Source organism: Streptopelia decaocto (assembly GCF_964273445.1).
Source record: "Streptopelia decaocto genome assembly, chromosome: 17".
Classification (NCBI taxonomy): Eukaryota; Metazoa; Chordata; class Aves; order Columbiformes; family Columbidae; genus Streptopelia; species Streptopelia decaocto.
The window spans coordinates 5,533,842-5,542,125 of record NC_138672.1 but is presented as its reverse complement, the minus strand read 5'-3'; the positions used below and the strand labels follow the sequence as shown (position 1 = coordinate 5,542,125).

At 50.1% G+C, this 8,284-nt stretch overlaps 1 protein-coding gene across 1 annotated transcript in view; it reads left to right on the top strand.

Moving 5' to 3' along the window:
• The first annotated feature begins 828 nt into the window (after window positions 1-828).
• BRINP1 (BMP/retinoic acid inducible neural specific 1) overlaps window positions 829-8,284 on the top strand; it is an 80,619-nt gene continuing 73,163 nt past the window's right edge. Inside the window, exon 1 of the mRNA XM_082067519.1 lies at window positions 829-916. The gene's annotated coding sequence lies outside the window, so the exon portion shown is untranslated. The remainder of the gene's footprint in view (window positions 917-8,284) is intronic.

The window sequence follows — 8,284 nt, the reverse complement described above, 5'->3', positions numbered from 1 at the left end:
GGGGGTTTCCCACCTCTCCTATTTGTAACTCCTCGAGGTGGGAACCCCCCCAGTATGGCGTTAGGCTGGGGAATAGCCTGCTCCCCATTCTGCCTCTCCCTCCCCAGCATGTCCCTGCTCGGCGAATCGAGCCCCGTGCTGCCTGGCTCCGGTGAGCAGAAAATAAGGGGGCAGAAAAAAAAATGCAATGCATGAGGGCTGCCTGGAATCGCAACCAGTCCTGCTGCAGCCTCCTCCCCCAATCCGAGGGACAGACAAGTTTAGATCCCCCACAGCCCCGTCCAGCGGCTCTTCCCGGTCTCATCCTCTCTTCCCACGGCCCAGGCTCCGTCTGGCCGGAGCTTAAGTTCCTCCTTTTTGCGCCCCCGCCCCTCCCCCTTCTCTAATTATGTACAAAACACTTCTTAGAATAAAATGGCCAGGCTGGGGCTCCTCCCCACTTTCCTCTTCCCCATTCATCCTCTCCAGACCGCTCCAAGCCCCTCCCCTGGTGGCAAGCCCAGCCTCTCACTTCCCTCCTGGAGCCCTTTTCATTTTTATTTCTAACCCTCTCTCCATTCTCCCTGCTGCCTCTGCTCCTTCCCCCGATGGCTACGAACTGAGCAGCAGAAGAGAGGAGGGGCACAGGAATAAGGGAAGGGTGGGTGGAAAAGGCAAGGAAAAGGACGAGGGAGAAAAAAGGAATTTTTTTTTTTTTCTTTGCCTCTGCCCTTAATGCCCGCGATCTGGATCAAGGAAGGGGATTTTCTGTCTGAGCATGAAAAGGACTGCTAGAGCCCCAGGATTTTCACGCCTGCATTATCAGCCCAGCACACAGTATGCCAGCTGGACAGAGAAGCTCTCCCACAAGTTCCTACCGAGCCGAATAAAACCCACGGGCGACCAGATCTCCGCCAGAGAGGGACGTTAGCATCAGGTAAGGCGAGCGCTGCGGCTGCGGCGATGCCCCGGCTGCGGGCGCCCACCGGGCTCCCCCGTCCTGCCTCGGCCGCGTTGTGTAACGCGCCCCGCGGTCCCTCTCCGCCCCCGGCCGTGCACACGTTTTCTCTGCCTTGCACCCCACCTTGGGCACGGAGTTACAGGGAGGATGGAGGGGGGGCTGGATGGCAGAAGTCCTGCAGCCCGATTAGCGGTTTTGTGTGTGGTGAGCATGGTACTGGGGAGACTGGGAGCACTGGATCCTACTGGGAAAGATGTAGCTCCAGGAAGATGCCTGGCAATAGGGTTTCAGCCCCCGACTTGAGGTGGGGGTGGGAGGGAGCCAGGCTCCATCTGTATTCCGGAGTGTTGATACATCCCAGGGAGGGGGGGACGACGACACACAGTCCCCAAGGAGATGGTGTCATCTTCACTTAATCCACTGCTCCGCTTTCACAAGTGACAAGCAAATCGCGGAGGAAAAGGAAAGTCTGTCGCCTTCAATCCCACACTGGGCTGATTGCCTCGACTTCTCGTGGGGACTGGGAGACAGCGGCAGAGCCGGGGGAGGGCAGCGATGGCGGGGGTGCGGGGAGCTGCATCCCACAGTGCAGGAGATTGGTTTTCTCCAGCTCAGCTCTCAGTGCTGCTTAGGAGGCTGGTGTGGAGCATAACTTTGCCTTTTCCAGTCCATGGGGAATAGGGGGACAGAGGGCATCTCCACGCCATTACATCATCCCCGAGGTCCAGCACAGCCTGGGTCTGAAGACCCAGTGATAGTCAAAAGAGAGGAGGGCTGTAGGTGTGAGTGTATTTTGGCTTTGGAGAGTCCCTCTGTGTTTTTACTTAGGAGTGGGGAAGAGGAGGGGGTGTCACTTCTTAGGTGTAGCCTCCTCTTCATGGGCAGAAACAAGCAGCAGCTGGAATGCTGGCAGTCTTAATGTGTGAATTTAGCTTGTGATTGACATCTGCACTAGGCAGGATGGAAGGGTGCTTCATGCTTTACTTTGGCTGCTCATCTGGGTGCATAATTATAATAATTTGGTAATAGCAGTACAGCTGCTTTCCTAAGAGTTGTAGAAAAGTATTCAGGGAATGGTGAGAGGAGGAGGTAGTGAGTAAAAAGGAGATGAGGCTTTGGCATAAGAAATATTAAATGATTAAAAAAAAAATTCCTTAAAAAGGAAAAGGATTGATCCAGATCTGCTTGTGAGTGACAGACAAACCCGGGCTCTCTCCCTCCCACACACCACATAGACAAGCAGTCGTGGTCTCCCATGCATGCATGTACATGCAAAGCACACAAAACACATGCTGCCGAACTCACACAGTCCACCCCGTGCTTAAATACAGCATCTTGGTCTCGCTCTCACATGGATGCAAACACCTATTGGAGCTGCGCAGCCCCACGGTTTCCCTGCACTCAGACACAGAGACCTGATCTACACACGAACACACACCGTAATGTGCAGAAGTAACTGCACTGAGATTCTCATTATGTGAATCAAACATTCATTCACATGAGCACACACACACTGTCTTCTTTGCAGGTCTCTCAGTAGGTGGTTTGTTCCTCCTGTTCTCCCTTGTAGTTAGTTCCAGGCATTGATTTGGGGTTTGTCTGACTCCAAAGCCCTTTGCGACTCAGCAGAAAAAGCTCACTATGTCTTATATATCTACATCTGTTTTACTGCTCTTCACATGTTCCCAGGACTCGTGATTTTGGTACTGGAAAGGCAGACAAGCAGCAGACAGGGGACCAGGGAGATGGCGGGGGGAGCAGTGGCAAGCTCGTACCCATCATGCTCTCTCTGATCAAGAGCTGGAGTCTGTGAGTATGGGAAGTGCTCTGCTAGAGTTACGCTGCGTTTTCCCCTGTGAGAGTGTGCATGGGAGCAAATCCACACATGTATCTATAGCTAAAACATACAGGGTGGAAGGCTCCACTTCAGTCTTACCCTGCTTCAGGGCAAAACCCATCCTTGGAGTACAAACACTCCCATGCTTTTGCAAGCACCTTTGATCAGAAATGGTGTAGTATGTGCAGGGGAGATGATGTCACTGGTGTTAGACGTATTTAATCAACATCTCCCCTCTGACCTTCCTCTCCTTCACCTCTTTCTGTAGGGCCTAGTGAGGAGACTGTCCAGCCCTCCCAGAGCAGAATATAATGAGGATGATTAAAGTCTGTGTTTGGACTTCAGAGAGGAGGAACGGATGGTGAATTGGCTTTCTCTAGGTAAAAGGTGTCCCAGAAGAGATGACGGAGAGTGTGTCTGTGTTCCCTCCTCACCTCTGCTGTTTACTACATCAGAAGTGTGTGTTATGCTGATGCTAAACACTACATGGGGATGGGTCTGCTGGCAGACAATGATCGTTCTTGTCTGTGTAACAGAAATAGTTCCAAGCCCAGTCGTTCTGTCTTTGCTCAGGCAGAAGTCCTGCTGCCTGCTCAGAGTGCAGCACTCAGGAACGTGCTGCAGAAACCGACTCCAGTCCAGAACTGTACCTGTCTCCCTGCTCACCTCCAGAAATGGAGGGGGATTTCTGTAGTTTATCCAGGGCTCTGTGCTGATACAGTATTTACAGTTGATGCAGAGACGTTAAGAAGGCAGGAAAAATAATGGGGGGGGAAGCTAAAGATCAGAAATGGGAATGATGAGCCCCAAAATCACCCTGAGGCGTGACGTTTGCAGATGGAAAACCAGGGAGAGACCCCCGCTTCACAGCGGGGGAAGCGCGGGAAAGATACCCCCCCGTTCCGCCCCCGCGCAGCTCCGCGCCCGCTGCGCCAGCGCCGGCTCCTGCCGCCGGGCCCCAGGAGGGGGCGCTGTGTCTCCACGCAGCGCGGAGCGGCGCGGAGCGGAGCGCGGGGATCGCCCGCCCCTCACCCCCCCGGCCCCGCCGAGCCGGAGCCAAGCGCTAATAATAATGCGGGGGCGGGGGAACGATAAATAACAACAGGGCTCTCTTCTCCAAGGGGCCCAGGTGCAGCTGAATGGGTTTGGGCCGGATCCTTTCTGGCTACAAACGCGCTGGTTTTTTTTGGGGGGGAGACGGGAGTTCTGCTGAGGATCTGGCCTGATACACGCAGGAATCTTTTTACCCGGTGATGAAATGCAGCTACTTCTGGGACAGAGCCCAGCAGCTTTTCTGTGCCAGCAAATACTACAGGGGAAGTGAAAAATCACTTCATGCATTGAAAGTGCAGAGATGAACTTAGTGAGGCAGAATATAAATTACCCGGAGTTAGGTAGCTTGTGCCCTGTGGTTTGATTTACACCATCCCTCTTGCAAAAGTATCATGGGATTTTTAACAACCATAAGGACCTTGGCCCATTTCCCTCCAGGCCACGCAGAGCAGCTTCTCAGAACGACAGAATATCCATGCAGGGAGGGACCTGGTGTCTAAATAGACCCGTGGACCACGATCTGATTCCCCGGCTCTTCCTCTTGCTTGGGAGATGCCTGCTGCTTGGGGCAGGATGCTGAGTTACCGAATGGTGCTGGGATGAGTCAGGGCAGAGCATCTCCTCCTGGCTGGATGTGATACCCCAGGGTGTTCTCAGATGCCAGGAAAGGTTTCTGCTCGCTGTGCTCCTGCACTGCCGTGTCCAGTTGGCCTGATGGGACCAGAGCTCGGTTGGACAGGGCTGCAGCTTGAAATCAGTGTGTGGAAAAGGGAAACATCAGCAAGCAGAGCAGCCTGGGGAAGGAAAGTGGACATATCTGCTGGGTTCTGTCTGGAGAGAGTCAGACATGGGCAGAGCTGGACTAGACAAACGACGTGACATTCAGCAGGGTTGGAGAGTAGGTGCGCGATAGCTGTTGCTGACTTGGCAGGCTGAGCTGTGCCGTTTCAGAAAAGAAAAAGTGCTAGGACTAGAGGAACGGGAGAAAGAGCAGAAATCAGAGGAGCAGCTGGTTTAGACTGAGCTGAAGACAATTGGAGGACTCAAGTTTGCTGCAGGGATGCTGGATCAGATCCTAAGTGAAGGTGGCATAAGTTGGGTGTAAATGTGTTATTTTGAAAAGGGGCCCAGAGTCAAGCCCAGGATTGCCTCTGTGGCTGGGTTGGGGAGTTTAATACATGTCTGTACCTTCTCAGCCCCACGCTCAGTGAGCTGTTTTCTTGCAGCCTTGAGGCAAGACCTGCAAGCAGCATCACAGGAGAGAGAGAAAGGCACTTATTTATTTTTGCTATTTATTCTTCTGAAGTCATGTGTTCTACATCCATTTTACCATTGCCTACAAGGAGCAGCTGACAGAGCTTAGCTGTGCACAAGGCTGTTACTGCATCTGTGACAGACCTGCGTGGAGCACGGTGCTGGTGACACTGGTCCCCACGGCAGCACGATGCCCCTGTGATGGCACGTCTCTAGGTGTTGACATAGTGTTCCCCAGTGCTTGAACTCTTGCATGCATGATTCCCTGCTTCCATTTCAGAAAAAAACAGCTAGTTGCACTGCTGATGGATCACGTTTTACACTGGCAGTAGAAATAATAGCGAGTCAGAGCAGCAGCAACTGATCGGAGCAAATAATCTGAAACGACTTCAAATGGTGGCCTCCAGAGGAGGACAGGGTGAATAGCCTTTGCCAGACACATATTGTTGTTCTTTGGTGTTTATATTGGTGATAGAAATGCTGGGCAGAGGTAGAAACTCAGGTGCCAGGAGCACCAGTATGGTTTTCAAGCCCCAGAACAAATTCTGTCTGTGTGTTAGCAGTGAGCACTGTTCAGCGGAGTATTGCCATCATGACATCTTTGGTCCCAGAAGTTCACAAATGACAACAAAGCCAGCTCTGGGCTGACATATACAAAACAATGACACAAAAGCTTGCAAACCAAGCTGGGAGAGGTTCTCACACATAACAGAGGCTCCAGGGCTTTTTGTTGGAAATCAAAACAGAATATGGGAGCAGAGGGAGCTCTCACTCCCATCCATTCTCCCATACTGCCTGATTTCTAGCAGGGTAGCTTTGTTCTTGCAGTCTCTTCATGCTTGGGACTGGTCTCATGGCTATCTTGATATAAAGTGTGCACTTTTACCTGGTGCTTATAGAAGATAAAGCCTAAAGCCTTATGACAGGTCTTATAGCCTCGACTTTAATATCTATGCATATTACAGCTGAAATACACCGTATGGTGAGTACCTGTGAAAGGCTTGGAACCACTTGCTGTAAATCATCCCAGCCAATTGAAGCCAGGGGAGTTCATGGGCTCCATGGTGAGTGAGGATCTCTTAGGGTTTGATTTAGAGCGTGATTTAGAACCTGGCCTGTGCTCTAGACTCTGCTGTTTCCATCATGATTTTGGATGCAGTTTTGGCCAGAAGTCCTGAGTCAACACAACTGATCCCATTTAGCCATCTCTTTATTCCGGCTGGAGCTGCCTATATGGTTGTCAGATACGTTGCTAATGTCGGAGACCTTGGTGGTAACTTATTCTTGCAGTTGTGGATGCTGACTTGTTAAGCAGGGTGAAAGATGGGGAGGGCGAGCTTTAAATGATTGGCTTTTGCAGGCAGAACATTCCAGGTGTGCCTGCCAGGACCAGAAGAATAAATAAAAACAAGTTTGTTCCATAATTTAGAGCATTAGTTAGAAAATTCCAAAGAAACTAAAACTAACCAAGCAGAGATTCTAAGGATGGAAAGAAGTGACCCAAGGGAGGAGGCTGACAATGCAGGGGAGGCCGGAGAACCAGGACAAGCAGGTGCGAATCTTTAGCTGGACCTGTGGGATCAGTGGAATAACCAGCAGTGAGGCAGGTTGTGAGTGCTGGAGCAGCCGGGTTGCTTTCGGCGTGTGACTGCTCTCTAAGCAGGTACAGATGGTGAGCGGGTAAGTGAAGCCCTCAGACATATGCTGGGGTACATATGTGGCTATGGGTCCCTCCTGGCTCGGACCACCTCCTTGCCTAGAATATGAGGATGCTGGAGTTATTCCAGGCATCTCTTGCACCGCTCTGTTCTGGGGGAGATTTGCAGTCAAAATCAAAGGTGTGTTTTGGGGGAGCAGGGAGAGCTTAGGAGGTATAAGGTGAGACTGAAGAATGCCTGAGAATCCTGAGAAAGTCAAAGGAAATAACTAACCAAGACAGCGTAATGTCTGTGTTAAAATTGTGGACAGAGATAAAAAAGCAGCAGGGAGGATACATGTAACGTAGCCTTAAGACCAGCAGCTATTTCTAGAATTGCTTATGTCATGTCATCTGAATTTGGAGTTGCTTCTGCAAAACAACTCCAGGCTTCGCTGTTTTATGCCTGAGAATGCTGATAATGTGTTTATCTGCTATTTTCACTCTCCTAAAAGAGAAATATCAAGTATTTGAAAATGACGGTGGGTTGCTGTACCGTGTTTTAGGCCAGTGAATAGACAAATCTAATTGGCCAGGGAAAAGCCACCAGTTAGGGTTCTCCCACAATATTTATATGGTGCTGGCTTAAAGTAACCTAACAGCGGTAATTAGAGTTCTCATAAGTATTTTGATAAAACCTTTTTTTTGTGCATTTAGCTATACATGTGTATCAATCCTCTTATTTTCTTGGGGGACGAGAGTTAATTGTAAATACAGTGATTAGAACTGGGTGTGTTGCTCAGGGTATTTGCTAGTGACATGGAGGAAGGAGGGATACCTTTTGGTGATGGAGGCAGATCGGACCTTGTTAAGACTCTGGAAAAACTGAAAAGTGGTCTAACCAGAAGAGCAGGACACTGAGGGGACCAGAAAGGCATGGATGAGTGCTGTCACTGAAGGGATGATTGTTTAGCTGTTTGGGGACATGCAAAGCCAGTAGTTGTCCCAGGGCTATCACGTGCAGTGTCACCAGGAAGCCCAGCTCCTCTGGGTATGGCATTTCTTTGCTGAGTCCTTTTATGCTTTTGGTTTTCCTCATATTCTTCAGTATGTAAATAGTTATGAGTTGTGTGTAAAAATATTTTGTTTGGGATTTTTTTTTTAGATCTGGTACCACATAACATCCATGGCTGTTTCAGACTTTCTGTGGGGAAGAGAAGGAGCGAATAACCATTTCTCGTTGTCCATCTCTCACCTACTTGTGACAGGGTAGACATCAAATCATACCCTTGTCTAAATGGCATGCAGGCCCCACTTCTGCAGGGTAACTGAGTGCTTAGATATTACTCACAGAATATTGAACATAGGCTTGTTTTCAAATGTGTACTCAAGTGTTGTTGACCCACTGCAATTATAACTGCAAAGGGCCTGATCCTGCAATTTGAATCACACAGACAAATTCTTAATTACAATCCCACAGACATAATGAAACGTATTTCCAGGATCGAAGTCTAAGCAACTGTAAATCCATACGCATGCTGCGTGCTGAGTGAATCATGTTTAT